This window comes from Miniopterus schreibersii, assembly GCF_964146895.1.
Source record: "Miniopterus schreibersii genome assembly, chromosome: 13".
Taxonomy (NCBI): Eukaryota; Metazoa; Chordata; class Mammalia; order Chiroptera; family Miniopteridae; genus Miniopterus; species Miniopterus schreibersii.
The window spans coordinates 25,060,716-25,087,262 of NC_138113.1; the positions used below are offsets into that span (position 1 = coordinate 25,060,716).

At 42.2% G+C, this 26,547-nt stretch overlaps 1 protein-coding gene and 1 pseudogene across 3 annotated transcripts in view; one reads left to right on the plus strand and one right to left on the minus strand.

Moving 5' to 3' along the window:
• On the minus strand, nucleotides 1-26,457 carry LOC308566012 (large ribosomal subunit protein eL18 pseudogene; annotated as a pseudogene). The gene is made up of 2 exons: nucleotides 26,158-26,457; nucleotides 1-1,075 (listed from the first exon to the last, which is right to left on the minus strand). The product of its transcript is annotated as a large ribosomal subunit protein eL18 pseudogene (transcript).
• FOXN2 (forkhead box N2) overlaps nucleotides 25,956-26,547 on the plus strand; it is a 42,568-nt gene continuing 41,976 nt past the window's right edge. The window contains exon 1 of one of the 2 annotated variants that reach the window (XM_081156910.1): nucleotides 25,956-25,976. The gene's annotated coding sequence lies outside the window, so the exon portion shown is untranslated. Of the gene's footprint in view, nucleotides 25,977-26,104; nucleotides 26,298-26,547 lie in introns of those variants that run through there. The other variant, XM_081156907.1, reaches the window with a different exon arrangement.

Consider the following 26,547-nt stretch of genomic DNA (forward strand, 5'->3'; position numbering starts at 1 on the left):
TCAGTGATGTGCAAGGCATTAATGGGCTGCCTCCTGCATGCCCCCCACTGGGGATTGAGTCCACAACCCAGGCATGTGCCCTGACCAGGAATCTAACCGTGATCACCTGGATCATAGGTCAGTGCTCAACCACTGAGCCACATCAGCTGGGCCCTCATCATTGTTTTTGAAATTTATTCATGCTGATGTATATAGCTCCACTTCATTGATTTTATCATTGTATCATTGATATTCCAGTGGATGAATATGCCACAATTTATTCATTTTCCTATGGGTTGATATGTAAATTAATTCTAATATCTTGTTGTTAAAAACATGCAATAACCATTCTATTCATGTTCCCTTGAAGGCATGAGGAGGAATTTCCCAAGGATATATACCTAGGAATAAAATCACTGAAACAAAGGGTGCAAGTTACCTGGATATTACCAGATGGCTCTTCAAAGTGGCTGTATTAATTTACACTCCTACCAGTAATATGTGTAATGTACTCTTCTTTTTTTCAGCATCAAAAATTTTCCTAATAACAAGGTAGGATCTGGGGTTAATTTTTGTAGCCACAGCTGGCCCGTCTGCCTCTTGTGTGCTGGTACTTCCTGCCCTTGGAGTGTATGTAAGGTTTGGTGTGGCTGTGAGGAGTTCCTGGAGCCTTGCTGAAATACCTGGACACCCCTTGGCCCTTGCAAGGACCAGAAAGCAGAATGATGCCGCAGCCCTTAGGGAAGTCCAGGGCCAGTTGATCAAAGGTGAGGATCTCGCCCCCAGACTTAAGGGTATAGCTCTGGTTGGGACTTCTCACAAGAAGAGCACACACCTTCAGTTTGGGCCTCTCCTGCACACACATGCCATTGGTTATAGTCCCTACAACCACAGCAGTTTTGCCCTCCCTGCTAGGAAGCTTCATCTTCCAGATCATCCAGGAAAGGGACAGAGTTGGATGGTTGGTGTGAATCATGCACAACCTCTTCAGCACCACTTGGTTGAAGGTGGAGTTGGTTCATCTGGCCAGAAACCGGTAAAGCTTGACCAACAGCCTTAGGTAGTCATACTGGCTCTTGGGCTCCTTGAGCTGAACCTTTCATTCTTTGTTGTGGAGGAGCCTTCTGCTCCACCAGGTCCAGAAACTGCAATGTACTCTTTAACTGTAAAGAAACATATACAAGCCAACATTCATACATGTATCAGATGCATATAGTAAGTATGTCACCTGTATGTATCAGAGCTCAGAAGACCCATGCCTGGATATTCCCACCAGGCTCTCTTTCCCTCTCATATCTGCCCCAGCCTAATTTCTCTCACCTTCCTGTCCTTCTAGGCCTTGCCAGATCCCTCAAAAGAACCTTATCAAAGGTTCTTCACGTTTTCCTGTCCCTGAGCTCCCAAGGCAGTTCTTCACATATTCTCATCACCAGAAGGTATATATAGTGTTTCAGGAGTCCATGCTCTGGCTCCACATTATATGATCTGCTCCTCAAAGGTAGGAACCACTCTGAGGATATTAGCATCTTCCAGAATCCAGTGCCACATTCATTATGGGGTCTTGATGAGGTTGGTGAATTGTTAATGGAGTGAAGGCAGTTTCATTTTCCTTCCATAGAGAGATCAGGTCATATTCCTGGAATGATTTCCTAGAAACAGCTATCCTCTCTCACTTTGGTAATATCCAGTTAACATGCAGATCCACACACCCATTGCTCTAATAATTTCATTCCCCTGTATATACTCTAGAGAAATGCCCTCATGCTCACTCCCACTTTTCTTTTTCTTTTTTTTTTTAAAACAACAACACACATATCTTTATTGATTTCAGAGAGAGGAAAGGAGAGGGAGAGAGAGAGACAGAAACATCAATGATGAGAGAGTCACTGATCGAGCCCGCAACTGGGCATGTGCCCTGACCGGGAATTGAACCCCGATCGCCTGGATCCTAGGTCGACGCTCAACCGCTGAGCCACGCCCAGCCGGGCCCCACTTTTCTCTTACATTCCTCCTCTTTGTAAATTTTCAATGATATCCACACTTAGGCTAATCTTCTTAAAGGCACTATAAGTAATGATTTTTTGAAAACGATAGCTACATATAGGTCAGTATATACAGGTTCACAGCTTATCTTTGTTCAACTTAGAAGAAATGTATCCTGAGAGTTTTCAGTCTGCTCAGTTACCAAAGCACATTCTATTCTTAGTCCTGGGTCTGTGAGAAGTCTGGATTCTCCTGTTCTATATTTCTAGCTACCCTTTTGTCTTCTCCTCCCATGTCCTGAGCAATATATTCTTTTTGCCATATTAACCCCCAAACCTTATTGTGTTTCCCTCAACAGAATATCAAATATTCAGCTTTATTTTCTTATCAGGTTTTATTGAACCTTCTTACATTTGACAGCAGCATGGTGTAGTAAAAAGAAAGCAGGCTTTGGAGCCCATAAAATTGCTCTATCACTTTACTGTGTTACATTAGGCAACTTAATATAACTCCAAGGTTTGTCAGGTAGAGAAATCAGCCCTCTCTCTTATGGTTGCTAAGTTCCTAGAGCTTATTTCTGGACACAAAAACACCACCAAACTTCTAAATAAAGAGAATTAAACAGGATAACGTAGATTAAATGTGTTTATCATGGTGTCCTGCATAGATTAGGTGCTTGGTAACTATTAGTGTCACCCCTCTTTTATTCTCCTCCCACCCCCTGAATTACGGTCAGGTACTTTTTCCTAAGTAGAGATGCAGTACAAAGTCACCTGTGTGACTAAAAGACCTCCACCACAGCCCACACAAAAGATAATATCCACCTTGTCAGCGTTCCATAAATTTTACCTCTACCAATTAATTATTTTGGACTTCTAATTGACAGGTATTGTAGGTCCCTTCTCCACTGCAAGAGATATTTTGGCACTTTGTCCCAGGACAGAGAAAAGACAATCTTACCAGTTGAGCTGAGGGACCAAATGAGTATTTGATGTCTCCTAAGTAGAAAAAAATGTTTCTCTTTGACAAATATATATTATACTGAGGGCAGAAGAAACTTTCCTCTACCCTCAAGTTTCTTTTGACTGGTCTAATAATCAAATAGACATGAGACAGATTAGTAAAAGAAAATAACCAAATTTAATACATACATATGTCTAGGAACCCCAGATACATGAGAGAGTCAGAGATCCCACATACAGGAGAAGGTTAGAGACGGCAGGGGAACGTGGGTATATATAACATTCCGAGCTAGGGATAAAGTAAATTGCCTTGGGAGTTGCAAAGGGTCCTGATGGTAGGATGATAAGAAGAGCAGATATTTAGTAAATAGAAGTTTTCTCTGGCTCTATAGATAGGTCAAAAGAGGTTATCTCTGATGATCTCTTATTATTGGCAAGGCCCCTAATTCAAGTTCTAGGCAGTTCAGGGAAGAGCAGAAGTTTCTCTTGAGCCCAGGGCTAAAGTTGGTCTTAGCTCAAAACAATGTGCATACCACAGAGGCACATCTTGGGGTGACTCATTCTAAACCCCCACTACATGTGCGCGCGAGCACACGCACACACACACAAAGTTCTCAATGTTGTCAATGGGTTCTTGGAAACTACGACTTTAAGGGAAATGATGTACAACAAAACCAATTTTACCACAGGCTAATTGATATAAACAAGAGTTAAGTTCCTACAGCACATTTCTGGCCACAAAAACACCATCAAACATCTAAATAAAGACCCAAAACACTTCTAATATTAAACACTGAAATAAATGTAAGCTATACATACATGTAAGAAAGATGAATAAAAACAAGTAAGATAACTATTTTCAGCCCACTTGTTCCAGTTCAGGATACACTGCGGGAACCAACCCTACACAGGACACCCTTCCGTTGCAGGGTGCTCTCACATTGCCCCCAGGCTCACTCATGCTGGGACGATTTAGATTGCCAGTTACCTAATGTGCACATCTTTGGGATGTGAGAGGAAACTTGAGCACTGGGAGAAAAACCATGCAAACACGGGGCGAATGTGCAAACTCCACAGAGACTGGTCCCTCTGGGAACCGACCTTTACTCATCAACGTTGTAACAAAACAATGCTGAATGAAAAGATGTTATTCGAGGACCTGCTATACATATTATATTTATATTACTGTCCAATGAAATATCTATCTACCTATCTACCTATCCTCTCCTTATACTGGTGCACCTGGTATACAGTCTGTCCTAGTCTATTTGGGCTGCTATAACAGAACACCATAACCTGTGTAGCTTAAACAACAGAAATTTATTTCGCACAGTCTGGAGGCTGGAAATTCCAAGATCAAGGAAGTGGCAGATTTGGTGCCTGGTGAGGACCCAGTTTCTGTTTTATAAACCACAATCTTTTTGCTGTTTAGGTTTCAGCATGTGAACTTATGGGAAGCAAATATTCAGTCTATAGCTCATACAAAAGTCAATGGCGTCATTATACCAGAGATATCCTGCCTCTCTATACAGTGAGTATGCTTTTTACTGTGGGCCTTGTTATTACTTAAAATACTTAATTACATTTTTAATAATAAAAGTCTCGATACCAGGGAGGCTGCCATCAACACTGTCCAGTTAATTTCCTTCCTATGTGTATCCACATCAAAGTAAATGCTTTGCACTATAAGTGGCTAGAAAAGGGCTGATTCTTTCTGAACTAGTTACCTGAAAAAACTATTGGAAAGCCTCAACCACTTTCAGTTATCCAAGTAGAGCCATCCTAAATCACGGCAGGACCTAAGTAACCTGAGACTAAGGAAAAAGGAATCATTCATTAGGAAGTGTGAGAAATGTTTTAGGGTTGATTTTGCTTAAATGCCAATGTGAATTAAACATTTGCGAGAGCTGTGTAAATAACACTGCCTAAGGGCTAAACCAACATGGATTGTTTCAGGGCAATTAATTCACTTCCAAGCTTCTTGTATCAATAGCACCTGTTTTCCCTAGTGTAGATAGACAATTTGTTTTAAAAATCAACCAAAAACTGTGATATTCCGCCAATAAGATTACTAGGGGTGAAAGAACAAACCCTTAGTCAAATGCAAATTGTAGTCATATTAGTATGCTAATGAGCCAAGTGATAAACTGTGGGTCAAATTTCCTCTGCTTTGGCTTAAATGGCACTTAAAAAGGTTCATTTCTAAATGTTTGGGAAAGCTAGGAGAAAAATTGGGAAAACAATTAAGATTTATTACATGAACATTATCTATTCAGCAATATGAAAAATTAATAGACAAACAAAGCTAAAATGAGACATAATTCTTCCTAATGATTTATAAGTTATTAAGAAACTTGGCTTAAAGAAAGCATTTAATTATTCTAAATTTGGAGTGAAACCTTTTCAAGATTTATTATTTCATAATTTTAAAACTTTAGGTCTGTTTTGTCTGGTTGAGAAAAATTTAAGAAGGAGCAAGGAGGAAAATAGTTGGGAAAAGAGGTTGAAAGGAGATATGTTTTCACAAGAAGGAATGTTTAGTGATGTCACCGTCTCTTTGTGGTAGGTGGTCAGACAGGAGCAGAGCAAAGACGAAGGGCAAGGTACTGAAGGTCATCAGGGTGGAAAGCCCCAGGTGCCTAGCAACAGACAATTGCAGGGTGGAACCTCGATCCCAGGGTGGCCTTTCCTCTCCTAGCATATTGCTGGTCCTGTGGTTTGGACCCCCTGACCTTTTCTCTCTAGAGATAACATCTAGGCCTCAGTTGTAGTTCAGCTCTAGACCCAGAAAAGCAACAAAACCAGACCAGTGACCTCATGGCTGACCTCAGGACCAGCTCCATTGGATAATGACCCCCTGCCCTGGTGCCGACCAGTCAATTAGTGGAGACCTAGACCCTGAAATGACAAACATGGAAAGCTGCTCAATATTCTATTGAGATCTTCCCTTGGGACCTCCCCTACGATTTCCACCCTTAAAACCCTTAGGGCGGAGGACCTAGCGGGATCTCCTTCCCTTCTCCCTCCCTCCACCTCCCTGTCCCCAAGGGGTGTTACCATTAGCTTCCTCACTCTCAAGTTCCCAGGGCCCTTTCTTTACCACTATAACTTTCTTCCTAAGCCCATTTCTTCTAAGAATTACTTTTTCTACCTCTGTGACTTACCAAATAAATGTTCTCTTATCATTGGGGTCTTGGCTCTGAATTCTTTCAAGTACCCAGGTTGCTGAACCCAGGTCTAGTCTAACACCCAGCACCTTTCCAGCCACCTGCAACATCTTAATCATTTAAGAAAAAAGCCTTTCTTGATTGAATTTACTTCCATCAGATGATTTCACCCTTTCACAAAGCACCTATGCACTTTTATAACATTTTAAATATTTACTCGCTTTCATACGCTCATGTCAGTTTATAAGTACCTTAACATCCAAAGCAGGTCAGATTGTATTTTGCAGCATCCAGCTCAGCTAGTTGCCTGCAGGCCAGGTTCAGGAAAAGCCAGTTGAAGACCCAAGAGGCCAAGAAGTGTGGTGAACAGAGCTCCAAAATGGGGTCACACGGTCATCCCACCTTTTCTGTGTGACCATGTCCACCTTTACCCTTTCTGCCACTTCCACAAGCTACATAACCATGAACAAGTTGCTGAATCTCCTTGGACCTCAACTTTGACCATTGTAAAAGGGCAATATAATAAAGTTTTAGGTGCAAGGCAGTGGTCTCAACCTTGGCTGCACAATGAATCACCGAGATAACTTTAAACATAATGATGACTAGGTTCCACCGCCCAGGGCTTCTAAATTCATCAGTGTGGTTGTTGCCAGGGTATAGGGAGTTTTAAAAACTCCCTAGGTGATTGTAATGTGTAGATGAGGTCAAGAACCAGCACTCTAAGAGTCTTACAAGAATTAAATAAAACAAAGAAAAACAGTACCTGACAAGAAATAAGTAAAAAATCATTTTTTTTGGTTTTTTCTCCAGTTGGTTTTTCTATTTGTGTTGGTAGTTGTGTTTGATCCTGGCTGGAAGCTAAGGAACAGAGGGAGAATTTTGTTCAAAGATTTATTTTTTGAAAACTTTTTATTTCGAAATAATTTTAAACTTACCAAAGAGTTGTGAGGACAATACAAAGAGTTTCCATACACCCTTCACCCAGATTCATCAAACATTAACAATTAACTACATTCACTCTCCTCCATATTCTTTATACACATTATTTTTTCTGAATTAGTTGAGAGGTAGTTGCAGAAAATGTGCAACGTTACCCCTAAATAGCACATATTTATTAAGTTTAAGGGCATTTTCCATAAGACAATTATTTGGAAAATTTAATATTGATACAATACTATTATCTAACCTACAATTCATAATTTCTCCAATATTCCCAATAATGTTCTTATGGCAGCTTTCCCAGGTCCTCCGCCCCATATTCAGGATCCAACCCAGGATCTTGTGTTGCAGCTGGTTGCCAAGCTACTTTAGCTTCTTTTAATCTGACACAATTCCTCTGCCTTTCATGATACATTTTTTTAAAAAGTACAAGCCAGTTGTTTTGTATCCCATGCCATCTTTTTTATTAGTGTCCAACTTAATAATTTTTAGTAAACATTATTTACTAAAAATTTAGAATTGTGCAACCATTACTACAATTTTGTTTTAGAACGTTCATCACCCCCTACCCCAAATTCCCCGTTCCCCCACTCCTATCCCAAGCCCTAAGTAGCCATTGATCTGCTTTCTGTTCTATAGTTTTGCCTTTTCAAAATGTCCAATAATAGACTCATATGGCATGTGGTATTTTATGTCTGACTTCTTTCACTTAGCCTCATGTTTCTGAGATTCGTCCATTTGTAGTATCTCTCTAGCTAGTTCCTTTTCATTGCTGAAAAGTACCATTGTATGAATATACCACATTGGTTGGCAGCTTCTAAGATGGTCCTCAATGATCCCTGCACTGGTATTCATGACCTTGTATAATTCCTTCCTACTGAGTGTGGGCTGAACCCAGTGACTTGCTCCTAATGAGTAGAATGTGGTGGGGTGTCACTCCTAAGATTAGATTATAAAAAGACTATGGCTTCTATCCTGGGGGCTCTCATTCTTTCTCTCTTTCTTGAATCCCTCTCTCTGAGCTGCCATATGAAGAGCATCCCTGTAGAGAGACCCACATGGCAAGGAACTGATGTTTCTAGACAACAGCCCCTGAGAACCTGAGGCCTGTTAACCCCACATGAATGAGCATGAAAGCAAATAACCCCTCCTCTGCAGTCCAATCTTCAGATGAGACTACAGCCTTGGCCAGCACCTTGACAGCAACCTTAGGAGAGACTAAGCCAGAATTACCTAAATAAGCACAGTCCGATTACTCACCCACAGGAACAGTGCAAAACAAATGTATGTTGTTTTTAGTCTACATTTTGGGGTGATTTGGTCATAGCAACAGATAACTAATACACTGCACTTTGTTTATCCATTCACCAGTTGATAGACATTTGGATTGTTTGGGCTCTTATGAATATTATTGCTATAAACATTCACATACATGTCTCAAAGGACTATTTTTATGGCACCAAGCTCACGTGGCCTATCTTATTCTTTCAGCTCCAAATACAACTTTGGTTGTTTTGTGTTTTTTAACCATTTTCTTGATTAAAGCACTTTCTTATCTTAAATAAAAGTGTTCAATCTATCACCTATGCCATTCAGTAATATTTTAAATCAGACTATAGTATGTTGGAGAAATAAACTTAATTGAAGAAACTATTCCTTCCCACCGAGTGTGGACTAGACCTAGTGACTTTCTCCTAATAAACAGAATGTGGTGGAATGTCACTCCTAAGATTAGGTTATAAAAAGACTATGGCACCCTGGCCAGTGTGTTTAGTGGTTAGAGTGTCAGCCTGTGCACCAAAGGGTTGTGGGTTCAATCCCCAGCCCCAGTTGGTGTGCGTGTAGGCAACCAATCAATGTGTCTCTCTCACATTGATGTTTCTCTCTCTCCCCCCCCCTTCCACTCTCTCTAAAAAGCAATGGAAAAAATATCCTCAGGTGAGTATTTAAAAAAACAAAACAAAAAAATACAAAATAAAAAGATTATGGCTTCTTTCCTTTCTCTCTTTCTTGCATCCCTCCCTCTACTGCAAAATTTATGTTTACAACCATATGGTAAACAGAAAAGAATGCATTTCAAAATTCCATGACATATTCGTTATTGAGCTCGTGGCAAATTAGCTTCTTAATTGGTTTGGGAAAGGAAGATATGGGCCTGGTCAGAGAGCAGAAACTCAATGCAGAGCAGCAATGGGTGAAGTTCAATACATTTCTCAATTAAGTGGCAACACAGACAGCAAATTAGGGCCCAGTATATAAAAAGGGAAAGTTATTTGTCAAATTAACTGAATTAAGGTTGACATTTTTTTCTCTTAGAGATCTGGTGTTTGTTTGTTTGTTTGTTTTAAAGAATATGAAAAGCAGTCTTTGCTGATGAGAAAATAAAGCCAATGATAGTTCAGACTTGTTCAGACATCATTACTGGCTGAATTATACATTGTATCTAGCTATTACCTGAACAGTATGTAACCTTTGAATAAGTCCTGACTGGGACTGCTGTGGCTGCCTTGTTTCTACCACACTGCATTCTCCCTAGCCACAGTTGATTAGATCAAAGGTGGACATCTGACTAAGGAGAAACTAGCCATCTCAGCCAATCAAATTTTCTATCTTAATACTTTGGTAGCAGAGACATATTAATGCTGGAGCACAAGAGGGAAGAGCTCTAAAATCTTGATACTGAGAGTATAGATTCCTGTCCTCCCTGCAGTTCTGTTGTTTTCTGTTTCTTTGTGGACTATGAAATAATATTTTTATAATGCAACTCCTTTTAAAATAACATTATTTAATGACACTTATATAGATGGTAAAATAATAAGAGAATGATTGTCTCAAAAAAGTAGTTACTTCTGGAGGGGAAAGAGGGAGATGTTTTCGGAGAGGCAAACAAGGGCCTAATAAGACAGTGTTCTATTTCACAGTCTGGGTGGTATTTGTTTTGTAGTTATTATTATTTTTTAAAAATATATCTTTATTGATTTCAGACAGAGGAAAGGAGAGGGTGAGAGAGAGAGAGAAACATCGATGAGAGAGTCATTGATCGGCTGCCTAATCCGCAACCCGGGCACGTGCCCTGACCGGGAATCAAACCCCGATCGCCTGGATCCTCGGCAGACACTCAACCGCTGAGCCACGCCTGGCTGGGCTGTAGTTATTTTTAATGTTCATTTATATGTATTTTATACATTCTTGTTCTACATGATACAACTTCTCAAAAGGAAATTTTACTTGATCAAATTTAGTAGGTTTCTACTCCCATAATTATTAAAGATAGTTTAATAGTAGTAGTAGTAGTCATTCAAATAAAGTGTGTCCACACCCATGCATAAGTGTGTGTGTGTGTGTGTGTGTGTGTGTGTGTGTATGTGTTTAAAGCATGCTACTTAAATTTCATTGAACTCCAGGGTTGGAAGGCACCTGAGAAATTTTCTAGTTAGTGGAAGGTCTTCATTTAAAAACGATAGAATTAAGAGCCAGAAAAATTAAATAACTTGACCATTTTCTTCTTGTAACTCAGAATCCTGGGTTCTTTCTAGCAAGCTATACCACTTCTCCAACACAAGAAGAGACAGCAATCATATCAGGAAAAAAACACCCATATTTCAAAGATTTGATATTTTTAATGCTTGACTTGACTGTCTCAGAACCAAAAATAAATTCTCCTATGTAATATAATGTCTAGACATAAGCAATGCTTTTTATCATGATTGCTGGATATCAAAACATCCAGAAATTACTAGAATTTAAAATGGAGTTTTACTGACAAATACTAAATTTTCTTCCCTGCTTATTAATTTTAAATCATATAATAAACTGAATTTAATGGTACAGCAATTCTTATGGGTATGGGAAAAATTGCTTCACCTTTGCTAAACCCATCAAAGGTAATTGAAGATTAATAATGCTATGTGTTGTAAAAGTTGGCTTATTTTCACTAATGGAAGACTTATCACCACTTGGGATGTTATAGTCTGTTACTTAGAAAGAAAAAGAAGTAGAATGCCTATAGCTAGGACCAGCCATATTATGTACAGGAAAAGTGAAAACGTGGTGCCTTGTTCAAAAGCAGAAAAAGTGCCAACATACTGCTATGTTAAAGATAACAAGATATAAAACATTTTTTATTCTTCTCACTCTCAGCTCATCATGGTGTTTTTTATTGCTCCCTTGCACGAGGATACTTTCAGGGTAAGTGCGGCCGCCCACAGGTGCCCCGGCGCCCCATTCCAAGACTGTGCACTCACTGCTGTCAGCTGCAGGACCTGCAGACTATGCTCTGAGCAGGGGCAGGAAGTTATTCTCCCTTCCCATGCCTGCTGCCCTAACTTATGGCAGGCAGGCAACCCCCAGAAGATTGGAACCTCCACACTGGGAGGGACCTAGTACCTAGATTGGGTGGGTGAGAGCTCTTCTCTGCCAAGACATCCACCAAATGCACTGCGGAACAGCCAGCCCAGCACAGGGGTGGCCATCACCATGCCCTGACCCAAGGTGTTGCTGGGTTTACTCGCCTGACCCCAACCCTGGCCCTTGCCCTTGTCCTTGACGGAGGCAGAGGGTGCTGTCAGGGCGCAACCTCCCCTTACTTCTCGGTGACTTGGTTGTCACTATGGACAGGGGCAAAGGGGAAGGCCAGGCAGGGCTTGGGGTGCCAGGGCATGTGGGAACCAGCAGCTGAGAACCCGTCCGGGAGGCAGGCAGATGGCAGGAGGTGGAACTACATGTGAACTAAGGCTCTAAGCCCCCATGATATGCTCCATTTTTCCATCAAACTTCACTTAACAAAACACAAAATCAAAAATAAAATTATTAAACATTTTAAGAGGAGACTGGACATTATACCTCAAAAGCAGGTTCTTCGGAGCAACAGGCCCTATGGGACTGTACTGGTCACATGCCTATAAAGCCAGTCCTGCCTATAGAACTATTGTTACTTTCAGAGCTTGCCAAAAATGAAATCACAAATACCTGTATATACTTATGGGTAAATGTTTATGTCTGTGTTGAAATACCTTTTTAGATGAAAAAACTATTGCTGGCAGGATTCAAATCAAATTACAGTGTCAAGCAGTGAAATTAATAAAGGTAATTCTTCCAAAAACATTATACAACTTTGATTAAAATAAAGATGAAAAACACTGTGTACAAAATACTCAAAATTTTAAAAGGATTTTTAGTCAACATGAAATACAGACAATTATATGTCTAATATTTAGAGGCTTTTAGGTCTCCAGTTACAGGAAACTATACATTTCTTCTACTACCTGGAATGGAATGTCATTTCTTCTTCCTCTCCCACACTCCATTTAGTAATCCTCACCAATCTTCAATGTCCAGTCAAATCCCATTTTTTCCTAAGGCCTTAAAGCTTTCCCCAATCATCCCAAAGTCATTTGAGGTTTGCTTGTCTCTTAATTACCACTGTTTATTGTTCATTAGTATGTTGTTTCCAAACTAGGACTTTATTTAAAGAGAAAACTAGGATCTTCTAGTATTTTCTGTGCTTATTTCTTTATCTCCCTACTCATGGCTTAATAATCTGCCTTATATTATATATACCTCATCAATGAAAAAGAACAGGACTCTAAACTGTTTTAGTTGTTAAGAACTTGCTTAAATGAGACCAAAATCTTCACTGGAAATTAAAGGACAAAGGGAGATAACGAATCCATGATAATAAAACCTTAGGCTAAGAATAATAATTAAGCAAAAAATGTGATGCAATTGAGTTGAACAGGATCCCACCTCTCACACAAATGAGCAACACCTTTAACTGTGCCCTCACCCCACTGCCAGGGCACACACTGTGGTACCAATGGCTATTTAACCCTGTTGGGAGTATACTTTGCCTCCAACATTTCTAAAACTCCTGTTCCATTCTAACTATGAATACTTTCCTTTTGCCTTTTCTCTCAATGCTTTGTCACTATTTATTAAAGAAGCTAACTAACCTCAGTGAGTGTGTTAATGAAAGATGGGATGGGCCCTACCAATTTCTCCCTTTGTAGGCAACATTTATATATTTAAAACAGCTATTTTGGAAGGCAGATTCCTAACCCAAAAGGAGGACTCCAAGAATGAAAATTTTGGTCACATTTATGGTCCCTCTTCCAAAACTTCTCTTGGTTACATTTTTGCCCCATGACAGCCTTGAAATAGGAGTCAGAATATATTCTAGTATATAAAAGAAAATCCATCCCTAAAATATTTATAAGCAATGTATATTCTACTTAAGATTTTGTAAAGGAGACAAGGGAGAGTTTTATAAGCTACACCCTATATCACACAACTTTATTAATACCCCCTGTTCATCTTCCTCTTGTCCCATGGGGGGAGGGGTAACAGAGTTCAACATTTTCCCATTGAGGGGCCAACTCCCACATTTTCATCTATGCACCGCTACTCCTATTCTCTGCATTCTTTACTGTAATAGTCCCAACCTAGATTACTGGTCTGAGGATGAATGCCTCTTGGCCAACATGTAAGACCAGACAGTCCTAAAAATAATGGATATTTGAACACAAAAGTTCTGTTCTTTGTATAGACTGAGTATGACTAAGAACTAGAAAGGGAGTGGAAATGGAACAAGTATATATTAAACAATATAGGCAGCATGGATTCTTGGGTGAGAAAATGTGCCCATCAGCTTAAAACACAGTTGTATTTAGGACATTTGGGAGTTTTGACATAGCATGAAGAAGAAATTGAAAACAAAGAGCAGTAGCCCTTGTCAGTGTGGCTCAGTTGGTTTGAGTGTCATCCCATGCACTGAAAGGTTGTGGGTTTGATTCCCATCAGGGCATATACCTAGGTTGCGGGTCCGATCCCTGGTAGGGGCACATGTGGAAAGGCTGCCAATCAATGTTTCTCCCTCAAATCGATGTGTGGGGGTTTTTCCACTCTCTCTCTCCCTTCCTTTCTCTCTAAAAATCAATAAAAGCATATCTTTGAGTGAGGATTAAAAAAAGAAAGAAAGATTGAAGCCACAGCTATTAAAAATGTCTGACTCTAAATGCAATACTACCATGGAAAACAAAGTGGAATTTGCTATAATATAATTTGGAATCTCCTTTATACTCACTGTCTTCCCTAAACCTTTACCTCATTTATAAAAAAACATTTTCACAACTGCAGTATTTAATTCTGAATAAACTGTATTTACTAGATAGCCTATTGCTGCAAATATAATTTATTTTAGTCTTCTAGCAGTAGCAGTGGAGAAGAAAACAATCTTCTCTAGCTTCACATGGGTAATTCTTTTAGGCAATTTCTAAATTGAAGCAGGTTGACTGTCTAGTCATTGTTCACTTGAAAATAATATTAATAGTAGCTAACATTTATTGAGCACTTATTCACCAGGCCATGTGCTAAACTGTTTCACATACATTTGCATCACAGCACCCCTCTGAGGCTGAAATTATCTTCATTTTAGACATGAAGAGGTTAAGAAAATAGTGAGATATTTTGCCTGGCCTAGTAAGCAGGGGAGCCAGGACTCAAACCTGAGTCTCTCTAAGTCTAGTGCTTTTAAAAGCTGCACAGGAGGAAACAAGATGGCGGCATAGGTAACCGCGGTACCCGCCGCCTCCCGCAACCACATCAAAATTACAACTGAAATACAGAACCACCATCACTCAGAGCCTCCTGAAATCTGGCTGAACAGAAGCCCTACAACCAGGGAGCTGAAGCAGCACCGAGAGCGGTAGGAGGGGCAGAGATGCGGGCGGATCGGGGCTGAATCCCAGAGACTCGGCCGCGGGCCCACACCCAGTGCCGCGGGTTAAACCCGGGAGGGAATCTCAGCGGTGGGGGTTTTCTGGAGGAGTGAGGGTTCCAGCCCCACAGAAGGCACCAGCCCCGGGCTCCAGGGCCAGGAAGAGACGTCCCCACAACTCTGGGCTGTGAAAACCAGCGGAGACTGTCCCTGAGGGATGCAGAGGCTACGGGAGCCCCAGCAGCTCCTCATGAAGGGCCCTCGCACAGACTCACTCGGACCCGCTCCCTCTGAGCCCAGCGCCGGGCAGCAGCCGGAAAGGACCCGGGACACTCAGGGAGGAACTAACCTGCCTGAAGTTGGGGCAAGAGTTGGAGGGGCGGCTTTCTCCCAGGCAGAAGGGCTGGCGGAGTTCATGGCTCCTTTGGCGAGTCCTCCCCACACACAGCCGGCAGGCAGGCGCCATATTTGAATCGCCAGCACCTGACTCACACCTTTGGCCCCGCCCGGTGATGCCCGGAGGCCCCGCCCCTCCCCACCTGCAGCTCATCCAGGCCATTTCCAGGGGCTTTTCTATGCAAGTTGCCTCTCAGGCCTCATGCTTAGGACTTTACTAAAATCTCTCAAACAAGCAGCAGCGTGCCCCATACAGCTTGATAAGTGGCCCCAGGCCTGGCACTAGCGGCAGCCTGCACTGGCTCATAGCTTGGCCTCTCCTGGACAATGCCAAGCCCAGCACAAGTAGCAGCCAACTACGGTTTGCTGTGTAGCTCATGCTGGGTGGCCCTGGGCAAGGCACTGGCACAGGCTGACTTTGCACCTCCTGGGAGGCCCCAGAGACAGTGCACCTTGTGGTCACACTCAACTATGATGGATTACAGCCCTACCACATCCAGGAGTGACACACTCAAGGGGTGCACTTGGTGAACACCAAAGCCCCACTGAAGTAAATCCTGCTCCACAGGGGTGTCTCCAGCACAGCAGCTCTTTGGCTGTAGTTGCAGCTGGTCCTCACAGCTGATTGGCCGGGGGATGAATTCCTCCCAGTGGTGCCAAAAGCAACCAAGGCTCAACTATAACAGGACAGTGCACACAGCCCACACAGGGGAGCACCTAGAAGGCCCAGCTCAGGTGACTGGGGAGGCTGAGCCACTGGACCCTACAGGACACCTACTACACAAAGCCACTCTACTAATTCCAGGAGACATAGCAGCTCTACCTAATACATAGAAACAAACCCCAGAAAGCAGCCAAAATGTGGAGGCAAAGAAACACGTCACAAAGGGAAGAACAGAAGAAATCTCTAGAAGAGAAACTAAATGAAATAAATCCAAGCAAGCTAACAGATACAGAGTTCAGAATTTTGTTTATAAGGATACTCAAGCATATTATTACAAAAACAACTGAGAAAATCAATGACGTAATAAAGTACCAATTTTAAATGAAGGCTACACAAACTGAAATGAATAATAATTTACAGGGAATCAACAGTAGAATAGAGGACACTGAGAATCAAATCAACAATTTGGAACATGAGCAAACAAAAAACACCCAACCAGAAGAGCAAAAAGAAAAAGAATCCAGGAATGTGAAGATAGTGTAAGGAGCCTCTGGGACAACTTCAAGAGGCCCAACATTCGTATTGTTGGGGTGCCAGAAGGACAAGAAAGAGAACAAGAAATTGAAAACCTATTTGAAAAAATGACAGAAAACTTCCCCTACCTGGGGAAAGAAATAGGCTTACAAGTCCAGGAAGCACAGAGGGTCCCAAACAAGAGGAACCCAAAGAGGCCCACAGCAAGACACATCATAATTAAAATGCCAAAGGTTAAAGACAAAGAGAGAATCTTAAAAGCAGCAAGAGAAAAACAGTTACCTACAAGGGAGCACCCATATGACTGTCAGCTGATTTCTCAACAGAAACTTTGCAGGCCTGAAGGGAGTGGCAAGAAATATTCAAAGTGATGAAAAAGATGGAACTACAACCAAGATTGCTCTACCCAGCAAAGCTATCATTTAGAACTGAAGGTCAGATAAAGAGCTTCTCAGATAAGAAAAAGGTAAGGAGTTCATCACCACCAGACCAGCACTACAGGAAATGTTGAAGGGCCTTCTTTAAGAAGAAGCTAATGAACAAAAGAATCTGATGAACTAAATAGATCCAGAGACATTGATGCATGCAACAGATGATTAAATTTCAGAGGGAAGAGGGAAGGGGGGTGGAAGGTGGGAAGAGATTAACCAAAGAAGTTATATGCATAACCCATGGACACAGTCAATAACGGGGTGAAGGCCTGGGGAGAAGTGGGAGTTAAGTGGAGGGGGTCAATTGGGGAGAAAAAATGGGACACTTGTAATACTTTCAACAATAAAGATAAATTTAAAAATAAATTTTAAAAACCCAAAAGAACTGCACAGACAGTCTCCACTTGATTGCTAAGTAGGGAAAGACCAGTGAAGGGATATGGAATTTTAGCACTTTCTTGTCCTGTGAGGAAAGATGATAATTTCCTCTACCCTTCTAGGTTCTTCCAGCTAGTCTAATAACCAAATGAGACAAACTTATGAGAACCACCATACAATTACATACCTATGTATGGGAACCCCATATACATGAGAGAGTCAGAGATCCCATATACATGAGAGGTTCAGAGACTGAAAGTTAAAATGAGGTATATATGGCATTCTGAGTACTTTGGGGCTTCTGAGTGGAGAAAAGTCATTAGCAAGATCATAAGAGCAGATGTTCAGTAATTACAAGTTTGCCCTACCATATAGATATGTCATAAAAAGTTATTTCTGGTGATAACCCTTATTATGGGTAAGTCCCCAAACTTCAAGGCAAGGTAAAAGTTTCTTGTGAGCCCACAGGGTCACAACTGCCTTCAGCTCAAAATAACTCATATGCAAAAGCAGTACATCTTGGGAATTCCTGCTATGAACCCCTTTAGTCCCGAAGAATTATTGAAGCTTTAGGTTGGCCTCTGTCTTAGTCCATTCAGGCTGCTATAACAAAATACCATAGACTAAGTGGCTTATAAACAACACATATGTATTTCTCACAGTTCTAGAGACTGGAAAGTCCAACAATTTGGTATCTGATGAGAACCCAATTCTTAGTTCATAGACTGCCATCTCTTTGCTATAAGCTCACATGGTAGAAGGGGTGGGGGAGCTCTATGGCATCTCTTTTATAAAGCCACTAATCCCACCCTTAAGGCTCCACTCTCATGACCTAATAACTCCTCAAAGGTCCTACATCCCAATACCATCACATTGGGCATTAAATTTCAACATTTGAATTTTGAGGAGACACAAACATTTAGTATACAGCAGCTTCTTTTGTTAGCAATATGTATAGTTTTAAATGTGCCTGCATTTTAATGGAGTTTCATTGGTCACATTCTGAGCCCGTTTCCCCATCTTTAAGCTGAGAGAAGGGATCTAGAACAGTGATTTCCAAGTCTTTAACAATTCCAACTCTCTAAAGGCAGAACATATCTTATCACTAACGGGGATTCATTGTAGTAGAAGTTCTCAGTGAGGTGGAAGTAGAAGAGGACCTGGGAGTTTGACAAATGCTGGTCCTGAAGATTCTGGTATTACTTCTGCTCATTCTGTTAGATCAATGGTTTTCAAACTATATTCCTTGAGGAACACTGGATGCAAATGTGTAGGTTTTTCCAGCCCTTCTCTGCCTTTCAGCATCTGCCTATCTTCAATCAGAGCAGGTCCACTTTGATCTGTTTAATAGAGTTGGGGTCCAGGTAAGATTTCATTCAAACAAGATAACCCCACAACTGTTCTACTTTGAAGGCTCTAAAAACTACTATTCTAATTCAGTGCTTTAATTTCTCATACTTTAATGTGTATATGAATCACCTGTGGGATCTTTAAAAATGCAGATTCTTATTCAGTGGGCCTGGGGTAGGGCCTGGGATTTTGCATTTCTAATAAACTCCCTGGTGATGCTAATGTGCTGAGTGGCAAGGACTAGAAGGATCTCTAGGGGTTTTACAACTCAAATCATTTTTCTATTCAACCAAAGACTGCTTATGAAAGATTTTCTCCACAATGATCTTAAGTTTACCAAATGTAAATTCTAAATTTCATCTCCCCAAATCTCAATTTATCTGCCTCTGTCTTTCCATCTATCTTTCTCATTCTCTCAGATCCTCTTTTCTCTCTCTGTTTTGAAAGATAAATAACATTTAACCTTCTGGACACGTATTTAAAAATCTTTTTTGTAAAGTGAACATTGTACCTCAGCCAGTTCATCTCAGCAAGAGCAAACTGTGCAGGGTCTGGGAAATTTGCCACAAGTGAGTTATTTAAAGGTAGTAAGGGTGACACACTCTCCTAAATTAGCATCTTAATGAACTTCTCCAGATTAAGAAGTAACTGTCTTGCACTCTTTCACCCGTTGTATACAAAATTTAGTGCATGCTTGAGACTATTATTTTTCAAACGGTTCCTTTCTCAAAATACTTCCTCAGCTGCCTTTTTCCCACGTTACCCCTTTTCTGCAAAATACTCTCAGAGCTTCAGTTACCAAAACTGACCACCACTAAGCCTTTCTGCAACCCTATGTCTCCACATCCAACTGTGTAATACAGGGGTCAACTAACTTTTCTGTAAAGATCTAGATAGCAAATATTTTCAGCTTTGTAGTCCATAGGTTCTCTGTCACAATTACTCAGCTCTGTCCTTGTAATGCCAAAGCAGCCATAGATAATATGTAAATGAATGCTGTCCATAAAAACTTGACTTAGAAAAGTGGAAAGCAGGCTAGATTGCCCATCCCCCTACCCCCAGACCATAGTTCGCTGACCCCTGATCTACATGCCTGTTGAAACTGTACCAGTCAGATTACAGCTCCTGGGAATATGGAATTGGGATCCTGAGACTCAGTTAAGTAATAACTGTAGGTTGCTAAGCCAGAAAGTTGGGTAAATGGTGGTGGCCAGATGTGGAGAGCTGGGGCCACCATTTGGGACAGCAGTAATAGCCCACATGCAAGCAGATAAGTGAGTGGAGAAACTAGTCTGCAGAGGAAATGAAGCAGACATACAAAGAAAAGCTAAAACTAGAGATCAGACATTGAGAAAGAGAAAGGGGGAACAAGACTTCTTGTAATGCTAGCTGTGCTTCCCACAGTTGTGTCTCACATAATCCCTGCCTATTTTTATATTCGTTCCTCCTTTATTTTAGCCAACTGGCATGAGTTTCTGTTTCTTGCAACCAGATAACTCTTAACTCCAGCAACCTTTTATACTTCAGACATTCCAAACGACTGGCAATTCTCTTGTGAACAGTCATGCTCTCAGATAGCTAGGCTTTGCCAGGTGTGGTTCCACGCTCCACCCCCACATTGCCACTTCTCTTCCACAGTCTTTTCTTTCATCACACTTTGCTCAGGCATCATCTCCTGTGGCTGAGTTAGTACTTGGTTCCCATTGCTCCTCATGTAAAGCTCTATCACTGCACTTATAATAATACCACATTATATTTTATGATTTGTTTGTCTACAGTTTTAACTACAGTTTCTATCTCTGCTAAGTACAGAGCCTGGCACATTGTAGGAATTTGATGTTTATTTAATGAATAAGGTAAAGGCACGTATGGTAAATATTATATCTGTAAAATAGGGATAGGTTTTCACCAGCCTGAAGGCTCAGGATCCTCAGATGTCCCTTCCAATTTCATGAGCCAAAACAGCAATAATATAAACTGATAAATTTGTTCACATGTAAAGGACTATAGTCATGTACTTAATATGCCTTTACACTTAACTTTGCTATCAGTGTTGTTCAAACCTATATTCTTACTGAATTTTCTGTCTGCCTATTTTTTAGTAACTGGATATATTAACATCTCCTGCTAAAATTGTCAATTTTGTATTCCTCCTTGTAGTGCTGTAATTTTTGCTTTATGTAGTGTGTTATTAGGTAATAAAAGTTGGAATTTTTTATCTTCCTGGCAAATTAAATCTTTATCATTATGAAGAGTCTCTCTTCATCTCTAGTAGTGATTTTTGTCTTAGAGTCTACTTAGTCGGATATTAATATGGCTATTCTAGCTTTCTTTTGATAATATTACATGGTTTGGGATTTTTCCAACCCCTTTCTGCATTTTTATGTTCCGGATATATCTCTTATAAACAGCATGTAGATGAATTTTGATTTTTTTTTTTTTTGGTCTATTGTCACAATTTGTGCTAGCTGGTTAAATGGATTGGTAGCTCCAAGTTTATCATACCTCCTAATATTTACACCCTTACATAGTTCCCTCCCCTTGACTCTGGGAAGGACATGTATTTTGCTTTATCAAACAGATGTGGCAAAAGTAACAATATGCTAGTTCCAAGTCTTCTTAGAAACCTGAGCTTGCATGTAAAAAGTCTGCCTATCTCCCTGGAGAGACTATGTGGAGAAGAGAAAGTCATGGAACTACTTGAACAAAAACCAAAGAACCCAATCAACAGTGAGAATGAAGGAGCCACACATATGACCCAGTCAAGTTGGTCCAACTAATCCCCACCATTGAAGCCATCCTAGCTGAGGTGCCAAACCTGAGAGTAAATAAGTTATCTAGGATCCTGGCCAGTGCTGCCAAGTGGTTGGAGCATCAGCCTGCCCACCAAAAGGTGGTGGTTTCGCTCCCCGTCCGCCCCACGTGTGGGAGGCAACAAGTTGAGTCTATCTCACATCGATGTTCCTCTCTCTCTCCCCACCTCCTTCCCTCCCTTTCACTCTCTGAAAAACAATGGAAAAAATATCCTCAAGTGAGGATTAACAAACAAAAAAATTGCTATCTAGGACATTTCACACTCCACAGTCATCACCCAGAGATGAGATGAGCCATCCCTTTGGTTTCCTATCCAAATTCCTGACCCACAAAATTCATGAAATATAGTAAAATAATGGTAGTTTAAAGTTACCAAATTTTGGAGTAGTTTGTTACGTAGCAATTGGTAACCAAAATCATCTTTTTCATTAAATTAGGATGTTTTCATTTAATGTAACTAGGGATATATTTGGGTTTAAATCTACCACATTAAGTACTTTCTATTTGTCTTGCTTGTTATATATCCTATTTCTCCTATCTTGCATTTAGATTGATTACTTTTTATTATTATATCTCTTTTATCCACCTTTTAGATTGAAAGTTGCATAGTGTGATGATTAATTTTGTGTCAACTTGGCTGTTTGTTCAAACATTATTCTAGATGTTTCTATGAATGTATATTTGCATAAGATTGTTATTTAAATCAATGGACTTTGTGTAAAGCAGATTACCCTCCATAATATGAGTGGGTCTCATCCAATTAGTTGAAGACTTTAATAGAACAAACACTGCCCTACCCTGAGCAAGAAGGAATTCTGCCAGAAAACTGCCTTTGGACTCAAACTGCAACTCTTCCCTGGGTCTCCAGCCTGCAATTTATTGGTTCTAAAATTTCATCTGATTATTTCTTTAGGTGTCTAGTTATCTGCCTAAATTTTTAATCTTATGTTTTATTTATGTACCCATAGGAAGCATTTGTTATTTTTAAATCTGTGTTTGATCATTTCACTATCCAAATCCCTTTGGGGGTCTGTTTTTGTTCTCTTTTGTTTCTGCTATGTTTTTCTTGTTTCCCTGGGTGACTATTTTTTATTACATACTAGACATTGTATTTGTGAAACTGTTTATAGAAATGATATTACTTTCCTCCACAAAGAATTTTAGTTTGCTTCCGTCAAGTGCTTGGGGGCATAAACTCAAAGGAATTACCTGAATCCAATCTTGGAATTGAAATGATTTAAAATAGATGTAGCCCCCTTCACTTCTAGGATGTATCCATTTGGATTCCCAGTCCAAAGCAATGGGGCGTCAACAGAGTCCTCCCCCGCCCCAAACCCCTTAGCACACCCTGAACTCTAATCACCATCCCCCATCTCTGCTCATCTTCTCAGCAACCCTCTAGGGAATGGATAAACGGACCCCCTGGGCTTCCATCGTTCCTCAGATCACGGTACTTCCTATTTTGTAAGCTGCCTGATGCCTTTGAGATATTTTTTATATTTTGTCGAGTTTTTCTATTGTACTCAGTAGGAGGATTGATCCATATTACTGCCAATACCAGGAATTTTAGAAATGTAGATATTATTAAATATAGGTAGTAGCTTTTAAAAAGTGCAATGAAGCCCGACCGGGCGTGGCTCAGCAGTTGAGCGTCAACCTGGGATCCAGGCGATCGGGGTTCGATTCCCGGTCAGGGCACATGCCTGGGTTTCGGGCTTGATCAATGACTCTCCTATCATTGATGTTTCTGTCTCTCCCTCTCCCTCTCCCTCTCCTTTCCGCTCTCTGAAATCAATAAAGATATATTTAAAAAAAAAAAAAGATAAAAAGTGCAATGAAAAAAATCTTTAAAGAAAACAAAATTAAACTTTCATTCACAATTCTACTTTTTTAGCGCAGGTAGCTGATCAATACTTAGGAATGTTTTATGGTAGTCCAGGTATCATGTAATTTGAGGAAAATTACTTCTTTCACTAACAAGAATAGTTTTACTGATAAGAATACAAGAATTGAACATCACCTCTATTCCAAAAGCTGTTCTAAGAATTTAATTACAAAGATGAGAAAGGCATGGTCATTGATCTCAACGGACTTAACGTCTAGATTCATTGGTAAACTGATTATTTTTAGAATCATCAATTCACGATCAAAAAAGCCTTTTGTTAAATATGTCTTTTGTTAAGTACATTTAACTTCTACACAGGTATATTTGAGTTCCTATCACTTTTCAGCCTAAACATGAGAGCATTTTAAACAATATATTTTCTAATGCATTTGTTTTCTAATAAAGTTTATTATTGAATGTGTTCTTCTAAAGTATTTTGGAAAAATAATATAGCTTTGCAAGAGATCTTAAGTGCCAGGATCCTCCTTTTCCTAAAGAGTTATGTTCTTGTTTCCTAGCCTTTTTACTATTATAAACTCCTGGGAAAAGCTATTCACTCTGAATCATCATTATTTTTAATCAGAGCTTTTCCTTGGTAGGTGTTCAAAGTCCTCTAAAAAAGCCTCTAAGTATACAGTGTCCCTGGACTCTAAACTAAGTGGTGGATTTCCTAAGAGGCCTGAACCTCACCCACGGAGACCATTTAAACGGCTCAGCCTCTCTGAGGTGAACCAGGGAGTAGAAAGGATGCGTACAGAGAACTTTGTGGATGGGGAGGCAGTCGACTCATTATGGACTTGTTTTCTCACCCACGACAGATTTGGCTCCTGGATGATATACCTCTAAAGAATGTATAACTTCCAGCTCTCGAATCCCGTTGTTCTTCTAGAGTTGCGAGGGACTGTTTGGCCACTGGAGTTAAAAATAGATTACAAGGAAAAATAGGAACTAAAGTTCAATATACAAGTAAGATATTAGTACAATAATCCATAAGAAGATGAGGACCTAGATTACTTTAGTGGCCACTGTTATTACAGCGGCCAGCAGACATGAAAACAAGGCTGAGGCCTGAGGAGGCTGTGGTTCTCCAGAAGCCACCTTCTCAGTCTTTCCTTCCTTGTTTCCCCTGCTCCCTTCCTACCACACTCTTCCTCCAGGAACTTCCTTCCGTTTGTCCACAGGAGAGGGCGACAGTGACTGATCTGAAGGGGAAAAATGAAGTAACTCTTGCTCCAGCTGAAGTGTACTGTCTGTCTGCCTCGTGGTCTCTCACCCTGAGTGCAGCTGTGAGGCTCTTCAGGACCGTGTAATGAAAAACAAGTGGATATATTTAAACAAAGAAAAAGCAAAAATAAAAAAGCAAGCCGGGCCGGGCGTGGCTCAGCAGTTGAGCATCGACCTAGGATCCAGATCGGGGTTCATTCCCGGTCAGGGCACATGCCCGGGTTGCCGGAGGCAGCCCATCAATGACTCTCTCATCATTGAGGTTTCTCTCTCTCCCCCCGTCCTTTCCTCTCTCTGAAATCAATATACATTAAGAAAAAAAAAAAAGTGGAACTAGTGGACGAGTCTGGACAAATCATGAATGCAGTGCTGTCATTCGTGGAATGAGGGGCGAGACCTCCGCCTTTGTTTTTATACATCCCGATGCCTATCAGTCCCCCGGTATCTGTCATCCCCACACCCTGCGCTGCGGTCAGGGGCAGCCTGTTCCCCTCAAGCTCGCTTACACCCCAGCCTGGCACAGCCAGGCCCAGTCAGCACGCCTGGTTGGGAAGAAATAAACTTCCCTTAGCCCCTGCTGTGCGTTAGTCACTGCCCAGGCCTTTTTCACACACCTTTTCTTTTAATCCTTCCAACAGAGGTGTGAGGTAGGTATCACTACTCCAGTTTTTAAAGATCTGGACATAGATATTCAGAGATTTAATGATCCGTTTCATAAGGATAGTAAAATGGAGCCTTAGTCCTGCCATTTACTTTTTATCTGGCAGGTTATTTTTCTAAGCCTCAGTTTCCTTATCTGTAAAGGGGGAATTTGTAAGTTAGGACAGGGCTGGCAGACTTAGCAAATAATAGAAATCAGAAAGAACATCCCAAGTGGAGCAATTTATATTAAGTTATTCTACCTTTGCCCGAGGCTCCGACGTCCCCGAGCACGCCCGTATTTCACCTGGCTGCGCCGCCAGCATTACGGTGTGACGCGCGGGAGGGGCTCGGCCCCCCCGGCGCTTCCTGTGCGCGCCGCGAGCGACACGCTCATTGAGTTTGGGTTCTGATTCCAAGTCTCCCCCCCCAAACACGCCGAACTCAGTCTCCACATGAAACTTCAGTCAGCGAGGGTAACGCTGCTCTGAGTTTCCGGGAAGGCTCCACGGCCTCTGAAGCGCCTTCAGAAAGCCCGGCCAATGGCGGAAGGCGCCGGGGACCCCACGGGAGCCGGGCGGCGGGACTGTCGCAACAGCCTCGCCCCGGCCGCGAGGGCCGGCGCGCCCGGACCGCCCCCTCGCCCCGCCCCGCTCGCCCCGCCCCCGCGCCTCCTCGGCCAGTCAGCGGCCGCGCCGCGCCCTGCCGCACTCCGATAGGTCCTTCCCGGGACGGGCGAGGCCTTTCCTTTTTCCCGCCTTCCCCGGCCTCGGCTCGGCCCGAAACCCACACTGGCCCACCCCGTCTCCGCCCGATCTTCCGTGCGAGCCCCGCCCTTCCGGACACCGCATCCCCTTTCTTTCCCACCCACCGTTGCGGGCAGCCTCCGGCTCCGGGGCTCGGCCCTTCGGCAGGAGGTGGGAGGGGACGGGAAGGGGCGGGCGGAGCACCCTTCCCGAGAAGCTGCGGGAGGCAGGAACGGGAGGGAGGGGCGGGGCTAATCTCCTTGGCGCCGCGTTGCCATGGCAGCGGGGGAAAGGGCGGAGGGAGAGGGAGGAAGCCCGCGGGAGGGGGATGTGGTGCTGCCGCGGCCGCCACCGCAGCTGCCGCTGCCTGCTCGTTGCCGCGTCTTCCCGGAGGCGGCTGCTGGAAGCTGCCGAGAGCAGCTGCGGTGCTCTGCCATATTGTGTCTCCCCCTTCCCGCCCCTTGCCTCCCCGCTGCGGCGGCCGAGCTGACGGTGAGTCCCGGGTGGAACGGCGCCCTCTCCGGCCGGCGCCGCCCGGCGTCCGTGCTCCCGGCTCCGGGTCGCGGCGCGGCTCCTGGGCGCAGAGGCAGCGCGTGCGGCCGGCGCCGGGCGTGCGGCCCGGAGGCGGCCGTCCCGTGACGCGCCCGGACATTTTTGTCCTAAGGATTTGGCGCTGGCTCCGGGATCTCCCCAGCGCGCGGCTTGGGTTGCGTGTGGGCTCCCGGAGCGGCGGCGGCGGGGG